The sequence below is a fragment of the Ovis canadensis genome, chromosome 4 (genome assembly GCF_042477335.2).
Source record: "Ovis canadensis isolate MfBH-ARS-UI-01 breed Bighorn chromosome 4, ARS-UI_OviCan_v2, whole genome shotgun sequence".
In the NCBI taxonomy this organism is placed as follows: Eukaryota; Metazoa; Chordata; class Mammalia; order Artiodactyla; family Bovidae; genus Ovis; species Ovis canadensis.
Window position 1 is genome coordinate 14,532,734 of NC_091248.1, and position 10,659 is coordinate 14,543,392.

At 35.2% G+C, this 10,659-nt stretch overlaps 1 pseudogene; it reads left to right on the forward strand.

Moving 5' to 3' along the window:
* The first annotated feature begins 811 nt into the window (after positions 1–811).
* LOC138439070 (olfactory receptor 4P4-like) lies at positions 812–1,739 on the forward strand (annotated as a pseudogene).
* The last annotated feature ends 8,920 nt before the right edge of the window (positions 1,740–10,659 follow it).

Sequence of the window (10,659 nt, forward strand, 5' to 3'; positions counted from 1 at the left end):
GGCAGGATATTTTCTACTAGTGAATATTTTTAGGTTTTATGCTTTCTTCTATATCATTAAAGGTAAACTTCGTAATACTTATGCTTGTGTCTTTAACAAATTTGAGTTTGTAGACATACAGAGCAATGATTCTTTTCAAGAACTTGTATATTTTTTTAGAAGTGGGAAATATTCGCAACTATTATTTTTAAATAATTTGATTGATTAATCAAATGTATGTATATTTATTAACATTTATTTTGAACCTGATGTTCTTAAAGATGGACTTGTGAAAATCATGAACTAATCAGACACAAAAAATGCTATCAAATTTTCATTTTGTGAGGCTGGAATTATGTTCATTAAATATAGTTTCATGATATTAGTTTGCTTTGATTAATTTTTATTGGACCAGGGTTGATTTACAATGCTGTGTTTACTTTCTGCTGTACAGCAAAGTTAATCAGTTGTACAGCAAAGTTAATCAGTTGTACACCTAGATACAGCCATTCTTTTAGATTCTTTTCCCAATGGGTCATTATAGATTACTGAGCAGAGTTTCCTGTGTATAGAGCAGGTCCTTATTAGTATCCATTTTATTTATAGTAGGTTGTTTATGTCAATTTTAGTCTCCCAGTTTATGTCTCCCTCCTTTCCCCTTGGTAACCATAAGTTCTTTTTATCTACATCTAAAACTCTATTTTCATTTTTGCAAATAACAGAAATAGCAGACATTAGTGTTATCATAGGTTTTCTCCATGAATATTTCTGATATCAACTTATGCATTATGTCCTTTCAGGGGACTGTTATGCCTTTTTACTGCACTGGACCATGGAAAATAGAAATAATGCCACTCTGTTTATTCTTTTGGGACTATCTCAAAATAAGAACATTGAAATCTTCTGCTTTGTCTTATTTTTATTTTGCTACATTGCTATTTGGATGGGAAATTTGTTCATAATGATTTCTATTATATGCAGTCCTCTCATTGACCAACCTATGTATTTCTTCCTTAATTACCTCTCACTCTCTGACCTTTGCTACACATTGACGGTGACACCCAAACTAATGACTGATTTACTGGCAGAAAGAAAGACCAATTCCTATAGTAACTGCATGACACAGCTTTTTATCCTTCACTTCCTTGGAGCCATTGAGATTTTTATCCTCACAGGGATGGCCTATGACTGCTATGTGGCCATCTTCAAGCACCTGCACTACACCATCGTCATGAGCAGACTAAAGTGCAACACAATCATCATAGCTTCTTGTACTAGGGGGACTTATACACTCTGCCAGTAAATTTCTTCTCACCATCTTTTTACCAACCTGTGGCCCCAATAAGATTGATCACTACTTCTGTGATGTGTACCGTTTGCTGAAATTGGCTTGCATGGATACATACAGGATTGGTCTCCTGGTAGTTGTTAATCCAGGTCTGATTGCTTTGGTGACTTTTGTGATTTTGATGGCTTCTTATTTTCTGATATTACACAAAATCAAGGATTACCCTGCAGAGAGCTGCACCGAAGCTCTTTCTACTTGCAGTTCTCACGTCACCCTTGTGGTTCTATTTATGCCTGTCCTCTTCATCTACATTAGATCAACTGAAACTTTTCCAGAAGACAAAGTGCTTGCTCTTTTCTACACCATCATTGCTCCCATGTTCAACCCTCCGATCTGTACATTGAGAACCTTGGCGATGAAGAATGCTGTGAAGAAAGTGTGGTGTCATCCATTTCTTAAGAAAGGGCAGTAACCTGAATGAAAAAAAAAATTCAGAAAGTCACTTTAGGGCTAGAAATATCATGAGCCCTGGATAATACGGGATGATATACAAGGAGTTTACAGGGATTGCAAAAGCTGGGTATAGAATCTTCAGCATTTCCTCAGGTCTCTCCTGGTTGGGAAATTTAATTTTTTTCATGTTTATTTTCCCTCTTTTCTCTTCTCATACCTGTCTCAAGAATTCTTTAATTTGACATTATATTTTGACTATACAATAAAATATTTTATTTCTTCCTGTATATATATATATATGAAAGTTTTCTTTTTTTACTTTTGAATTGCTTAATTTTCTAGGAAATCGTAGGTGGAGAATAGTGGGAAGTGGATGTATTGATAAGTTTTATTCAAATTTATTAGATTTGAGTAAAATAATTATGTTGGTTCTTAAAGTGAAAGTGATAGTTAGTTATGTCCAACTCTTTGCAACCTCATAGTCTGTAACCTGCCATGAAATTCTCTGTCCATGAAATTCTCCAGGCCAGAATACTGGAGTGGGCAACTATTCCCTTTTCCAGGGGATACTCTTCACCCAGAGATCTAACAAGGGTCTCCCGTTTTGCATGCAGATTCTTTACCATCTGAGCTAACAGGCAAGCCCTCCTAAAATATCAGACCAATATTAAATAAGCATCCTTAATTACTGAAACATAAATTCTCTAGTAGCATATAGCCAATTCTCTAATTCTCTCCTTTGGACTGCCAATCTTATTCTAGGGTGCTCTTAATGACATAAACTAATACGAAGTCATGTAATAGAGGACAAATATTGTGAGATTTTACTTCCAGTTTCTCAGAGGAGAGCATTTAAAGGCGGATATTTGAGCTGGGTTCCCTTACCCTACTGCTCTCCACTTGGGTGCCCTTTCCCAATAAAATCTCTTGTTTGTCAGCACATATGTCTCCTTGGACAATTCATTTCCAAGTGTTAGACAAGAGCCCAGTTTCGGGCCCTGGAAGGGGTCCCCCATACTGCAACAAATGGCGACTCTGGTGGGACTCTTCTTCACTGAGACTGATATCCTGACCACTTGGGGTACTCAGGGGCCAGCTTGCCCGTCAATGGACCAGACCCAGTGGCCGCAACTCGGACCCTTTGGTTCCTGGTCTCCTCCTGACCCGGACAACTGGCCAGAGTGCCCCGACCGGTAAGGAACAAGATACTTTATTGACCTCACTCACCTTCCCTCTCTCTTTCCTCTCCTTAATGCTTCCTATCCTTCCCTGTCTTTCTAGTCCCCCAGTCCTCGATTCAGGAATCTGATCGAAGGGCCCTCAGCCTGAGCTGAGGTTTGGAGACTGGTCACCTTCTCTTGGCAGAGAACTCGAATTCTGGTTCTGGTCTGGTCTGATTTCTGGTAGGGCCAAGTTCAGTCCTCCCTTCTCTGGAGGCCCAGGGAAATGTCCCATATCGCCTGGGTGTCTGTAGGTGACAGGAGATGTCTGTAAGGCCACCCCTTTCACCACCCCCCTCCTGCCTCCTCCCCCTTCTTCTTTCAACCTGGCTTCCTTTCCTCCCTTGAAATCTTTGAAGTTAGTACTTGGATCTGAAGTTCTGTGTCTCTACAGGAGGTTTTCTGAAAGACTGTATTCTTATATTTAAGGGCTTCCCTGGTGGTGCAGAGGTTAAAGTGTCTGCCTGCAATGTGGGAGATCTGGGTTCGATCCCTGGGTCGGTAAGATGCCCTGGAGAATGAAATGGCAACCCATTCCAGTATTCTTGCCTGGAGAATCCCATGGACAGAGGAGCTTGGTGGGCTACAGTCCACGGGTCGCAAAGAGTCAGACACGACTGAACAACTTCACTTTCATTTTTCACTTGAGTTGAGACTAATAGGTAAATGAGTGTAACATTGAACTCCTGTGGCTACTTAGAGTTTATTACCACTCTTCTTTTGAATCTCCTTATAAAAAACAATAATATCTCTATGTTTTTGACAAACAAGATGCTTCTACAAAGATAATCTCCCTCTCTCTCTCCCAAAAAGGAAATGCAAATCCTAAACCTTCTGGAAAATGTTAGTTTCTCTTCTAGTTTAGGTTGCGATCTTTCTTGAATAATCTGTCACAATGAGAAGAGATTGTAAAATTAATATGCAAAACTTAAAAAAATAGTATGTAATTAAATGTATGAAACATATACAATGCTATATTAGTCTTTGTTTCTGTGATTGGGATCTGGAATTTAGATATACTGAAGATGGCTTATCTAACTTCCATGATGTCTGAGGTTGCAGCTTAGATAATTCAAAAGTTGGGAAGGAGCTAGAAGAGGGGATATATGTATACCTATACCTGATTCACGTTGAGGTTTGACAGAAAACAGCAAAATTCTGCCAAGTAATTATCCTTCAATAAAAAATAAATTAATTAAAAAAATTCACTAACTGGAAGCTGAAATCTTTTAACACCTTGAATAGCATTCCTGGAAGTTGAGGTTGGCTGTGAGCTGGTACCTCAGCTGAGCTGCTGGCCATAAAACTCTGCATCTGTCCTGTACGTGTCGGTTTTCAATGGACTAGTTTGGGCTTCTGTATAGTACAGAAGTTGTGGGAAAATATGTCTTATTTTTACACCTTCTATGCTATGTTTTCTAAATAGTTATTTTCCCAGTGAAACCATTAACAAATGTCATGTTTAGGAACAGTCCTACACATCTAGATATATTGTTGTCTCTACAAACTAGACAATCAAGTGCATTGGCTGAGGTTTTGACTACTGAGAAGAATTTCTTCAGTGTTATCTTTTTTGGGAATATTCATGTTTGAGGCTGTAATGCTATAACATTCCATGTTGAGTCAGTGCCAGATTTTCTTGTAGAACTAAATGCAAACAGATGCAAATGTGTGTTTCTGCCTTGTCCAACTCACCGTAAGATCACAGTTGTTGACTGAGGGAAGAGAGACAATTTGGCAAGGGTTTCATGAACATTTCTTAAGTGTATGAGACATGTTCAAACCTAACCTCTTAGAGATCATTCTTACTTGATGATGTGTTGCTGGCAATCACTGAGCTTCTTCATGATGGAAAATTTACTACTCTGTTTTTCAGTTCAGTTCAGTTCAGTTGCACAGTTGTGTCTGACTCTGCAACCCCATGGACTGTAGCATGCCAGGCTTCTCTGTCCATCACCAGTTCCCAGAGATTGCTCAAAATCATGCTCATCAAGTCAGTGGTGCCATTCAACCATCTCATCCTCTGTTGTTGCCTTTCCTGATGCCTTCAATCTTTCCCAGCATAAGGGTCTTTTCCAGTGAGTCAGATCTTCATATTAGGTAGCCAAAGTATTGGAGTTTCAGCTTCAATATCTGTCCTTCCAAAGAATATTCAGGAATAATTTCCTTTAGGATTGACTGATTTGATCTCCTTGTCATCCAAGGAACTCTCAAGAGTCTTCTCCAACACCACAGTTCAAAAATATCAATTCTTCAGCACATAGCTTTCTTTATGGTTCAACTCTCACATCCATACATGACTACTGGAAAAACCGTAGCTTTGACTAGATGGACTTTTGTTGACAAAATAATGTCTCCGCTTTTTAATATACTGTCTAGGCTGGTCATAGCTTTTCTTACAATTTCATGGCTGCAGTCACCATCTGCAGTGATTTTGGAGCTCAAAAAAATAAAGCCTCTCACTGTTTCTATTGTTTTCCCACCTATTTGGCATGAAGTGATGGGACCAGATGCCATGATCATAGTTTTTTGAATGTTGAGTTTTAAGCCAACTTTTTCACCTTCCTCTTTCACTTTCATCAAGAGGCTTTTTAGTTATTCTTTACTTTCTGCCATAAGAGTGGTGTCATATGCCTGTTTGAGGACACATTTCTCAGGAGGCAGTTCAGGTGGTCTGGTATTCCCATCTCTTTCAGAATTTTCCACAGTTTGTTTTGACCCAGAAAGTCAAAGGCTTTGGTGTAATCAATAAAGCAAAAGTAGATGTTTTTCTAGTTTTTTTTTTTTTTTTCCTGCTTTTTCAGGGATCCAGTGGATGTTGGCAATTTGATCTCTGGCTCCTCTGCCTTGTCTAAATCCAGCTTGAACATCTGGAAGCTCATGGTTCATGTACTGTTAAAACCTGACTTGTAGAATTTTGAACACTACTTTGCTAGTGTATGAGATGAGTGCAATTGTGCTGTAGTTTGAACATTCTTTGGCATTGCCTTTCTTTGGGATTGGAATTAAAACTGACATTTTCCAGTGCTGTGGCCACTGTTGAGTTTTCCAAATTTGTTGACATATTAGTTTTTCAGGTGGGAGGGTCTATACTCTTTTGCCTCAGAGACCCTAATCCTTAGATATTAACATGAGTTTTTGTTTGAATTACTGAATCTGAAGCAGGAGGTATAGTTGAAGCCATCATCTAAAGTAATTTATGAACATCCATTGTCAATGTTCAAGGTATATCTATCCACAAGCTAAACGAGTAATTTGAGAAGTACTTGTAATAACAATTAGTGCCCCCTATTGTTTATGTTTTGTTTTTGTTGTTGCTATAATGGTGACCTTAATATATGCATGTCCATCAGAGATACGGTGTTATTTTGGCTACATAGTAATGATAGAGAAATTATGTTCCATGGGCTTACGTTTGGGCATAATAAGAATCAAAATCCAATGAAAAGATTCTGTCATCAGGAATGTCTATTTTAGTTTTGCATTTAGGAACTGTGGAAACAAACATAGTGTGAAACTTGTTCCCATGGAGACCAGTATAAGATGGCCTGGGACCACCTTATCTCTAGCAGTGAAGTGCTTTCACTTGATGTCTACCACTTCAGAATCCTATGATTCTTATTGAAAAAAAGAAGTATATTTCTTCAGACTTACTGATCTATCATAAATTGCTATTCACAGTAATTGGAACCCTTCTTTATTTTATAAAACTTTTGTTACACTATCTGGTACCAACACTAAGATCTAAACCACTGACAATATCAGTGAAGTTTATGCCCCTTGAACTGTATGTACTGCCACAGAAACTGAGAAAAAAAAATCTTCTTTTAAATAATAAATAAGATTCACATGTGACAAATTTCTATAGCAATGACAGAAATGAAAATTTCCAAAATTTTAGAAGGGGAAAACAAACAAATTTCTTCTTAAAATGCAAGAAAAGAGGACAGATTAAAAATAAAAATATATTAAAAATATAAAACAGATATAGAACTATAGAAATTAATCCATGAAAATACGTCAGACTGCTTGATTTAAATTATTCAGCTGAAAGATAATAATTATCAGACTAGATTTTTAAATATAGTCATATATTTTAAAGGGGCTTCCTGCTTAGCTCAGTCCATAAAGAATCTACCAGCAATTCAGGAGACTCAGGTTCAATTCCTGGGTCGGGACGATCCCCTGGAGAAGGAAATGGCAACCCATTCCAGTATTCTTGTTTGGAAAATCCCATGGATAGAGGAGACTGGCAGGTAACAGTCCATGGAGTCGCAAGAGTTGGACACAACTTAGCAACTAAACCACAACCACCATACATTTTGAAGAGATTAACCTAAACAATAAAGATGCCAAGTGGTTAAAAATAAAGGAAGAAGATTGATTGGGTAAGTACTAATGAAAAGAAAGGTATTAGTGTCAGAGCAAAATTAACAGAAATAGTTGATAGTGTTAATAGCATCGATAGTGTTAATGACATTTCATAATATTAAGAAACTACAAAAATTCTATGGAATTAGAAGTTTGTATATTCTATGGAAATAGAGGTTAATAAACCTGATGAGATCTCATGGACAGCTCCAGTTCACTTGAACCAGAGACTCTGGAATGTGTATTCCATTTAAGCACACAGAGATTACTTTTAAAAATATTATATATTGCGCTATAAATTAATTTTCTTCAAATACACATTACTTTGACCACCTCACCCGATGGAAATGCAGTTAAGTTTCTACTGCAATAAGCACATATTTTAAACAAGTTGAAAATTAAAACTATATAATAAAGCATCTAGTGAGGTTGAGAGGGTGCTTTAAATTTAAAGCAACACAGAGAATGTTTTTCATTCTCTTTCCAAACAGTTTATTCCATAGCAAACCAAACTTCCAAACTTGGTCTGGAGTTTCCCTGACAGTTCAGTAGACTTGTCTTCCAGTGCAGGAAGTGTGGGTTTGATCCCTGGATTGGGGAGTTAAGATCCCACATGCCTCATGACTAAAAATCCAAAGCATAAAACAAGCACAGAAGCAACACTGTAACAAATTCAATAAATACTTTAAAAATGATCTACATCAAAAAATAAAATAAAAATCCTGTTTCTAATTTTCTTGGCCTTTGGCTTCTTCAGTATTTTCTACTATTTCCTCTGTTCAGATATTATCTCTTAGTTTTTCCTCAAATTTTGTTTCAACGTAAAGGACATGATTATAGTCTCAGTATTGAACAAAAGTGGGCTTTCAGTTTGTACTCATATTCCTCAGAATATAAGGAATTAATAGCTGTGACATAGGTATGTTTGAAGGACTTGATCAGCTTTTGTTGGGGGAACTGTCTCATCCTTACAAAAAGTGAGAAGGAGGTTGGTGGTTATAATCTCCAAGGTCATCTATTTAAATACCTCTTAGAAATCGAACAGAAGGCTTATGTATACATTTCCATTCCCAGAACCACAGAGGAGATATAACTTTTGGTAGAAAACAAAAGCACTATTCAACATAAATGCCAGTGATGATTCAGTTTTAAAAATCTAAGTGATTTTTAGATCATCTAAAAACTTAGATGATTTTAGTTTCAAAAATCAGGATAGCAATTACTATTTCTGTAAGGACAGCAGAAAAGTCCCAGAACCAAGATTCATGTGATTTTAAGATAAAGTTCATTAACTCAAGTAGTGTGGTTAAGATTCTGACTGCATTAAAAACATTGCTAGCATTTACTCAGAGATAAAGGATTTTATCTAATGAGATAATCACCTGGTAAGTAAAATTTCAATCAACCTATAGTAAATAATAATTACTTTCAATACAAAAGATAAAATTTGCATATACAATTTAAATTAAATTTTATCTATAAACATGCTGATTACATACGTTAATTCCCCTTGTCATATGCCTCAACAGATGTCAAAATTAAGCAGATTTTTGGTATGATTTTGAGATATTCATGGAGAAATAATAGCATTTGTGTCACGTAGGGGTTATACTAAATAAAAGAAAAAACTTATACTTGAGACAGAAGAGAAAAAAAATGAAGAGAAAAAATATTAAAGAAAAAAAGGGTACAGATAAAATAAGGGAATGTACTGATACAGAGATTCATCACTCTTCTGCCTCCTTTGTTACTCTGCATAATATGTATTTAGTGAGTAATTTAAAAAGCAAAATGTTACAATACAGAAAACCTTAGTATCAGAGGATCCTGAATGTCAAGGTAGAGCAAACTCATTCAGGAAGATTGAGAACAGGATGAACAGTTACACAGAGAGCAAATACAATTAGTTTAGCCAAGAATTGGTACAGCTGTTGCAAAACATTCAGCTTATTCATAACTTTTTCTGCGAGACAATTTGGTTATGAAAGGAATAACAAAAATAAACAAACAAAAATAACATGTCCCTAGAATCATAAGACTAATTTGTGCCTGAAAACCAAATTAGCAATATCTGGATAGTGAAAGAAAATTAAAATAAATCTAAAAACAGTCTTTAGTATTTATCAGTATTTACCCAAATTGTTAAGTATTTGGCTTCCTTTTTTACAAAAAAAAAGAGATAACAAAATGATCACTGGACAATTATTTGGATTAACGGTTCAATTCATATGAAATGTATAAAACTTCTTCCAGGAAATATTAGGTATTATTATCATTACTTATCTTTTGTGTCTGTGAAGGATCTGTAATAAAAATCAATTTGATATGAATTGCAATGGCTTCATTTTTAGCTATTAATATTTCAGCACATTTTTGTTTATTTTTTGTTATGCTATATGAGATACTCAATCTATACACAATGATATGAAGAAAAACAAACTGAAAGAGAAAATAATTGGTGTCCATTGCACAGTATATACCTGCTAATTCTACCTGGACTACCATGAAATATTTATATTTATACTAGAAATGCTCATATTAAAAAAGAGAAACTTGTTGTCATAAATAATGAATTTGTCTTAGCAGCAATTCTAGTCTTGTAGTTTATCATATGAAATGTTCTCTTTAAATCAAATAAATATGAAATGAGGATATTGTGTATATAAAATCAGTAACTCTAATATTAACAAAGGAAATTGGAAATAATGAAAAGGTATTAGAAATGTAAGTTATAATTTAAATAGCATTATTATGAAGCCTTTGATATTAATTTGGAGGCTATCAAGGAGAGACTTTTAAGGGGAAAAAAAAGGAAACTAATTAAGTGTTCTAATTATTTTCCCATTTTGTTAAGATACCATCTAGTTAACACGAGAGAGACAGATTTTCATACTATCCTAACTATGAATTAATGGAATGTTTCTACTCTTTTTTTTTTCAGTTAGAATATGCTTTTCTCCAGGATCATATGAGCAAATTATCAAAATGATCTTAAATTCTTGGATTAAAAATATGCGTATAAACTATAGAAGCATATTGGAAAATTAATTGGAAATGAAAGTATATACAACCTAAACTAAAAGAATTTAAGAAAGTAACTTCTACTTATTTTTCTGATTATAGAAATGCTATGTATGATATTCTAAAAATATTTCCTTAGGATATTTATTTATGAAATTGTCACTATTTCTTAAAGAAATCATTGTAAGCTAAAAGATAACAAAGCAGGGACATTATGATTCATCAAGTTATAAAATATTCTATTATAAAAATCATTGAAGCCTAATCCCTACAAAGCAAATGCCATTCACTTCTATATTATTGTTATTAGTCATTTTGGCAACATTT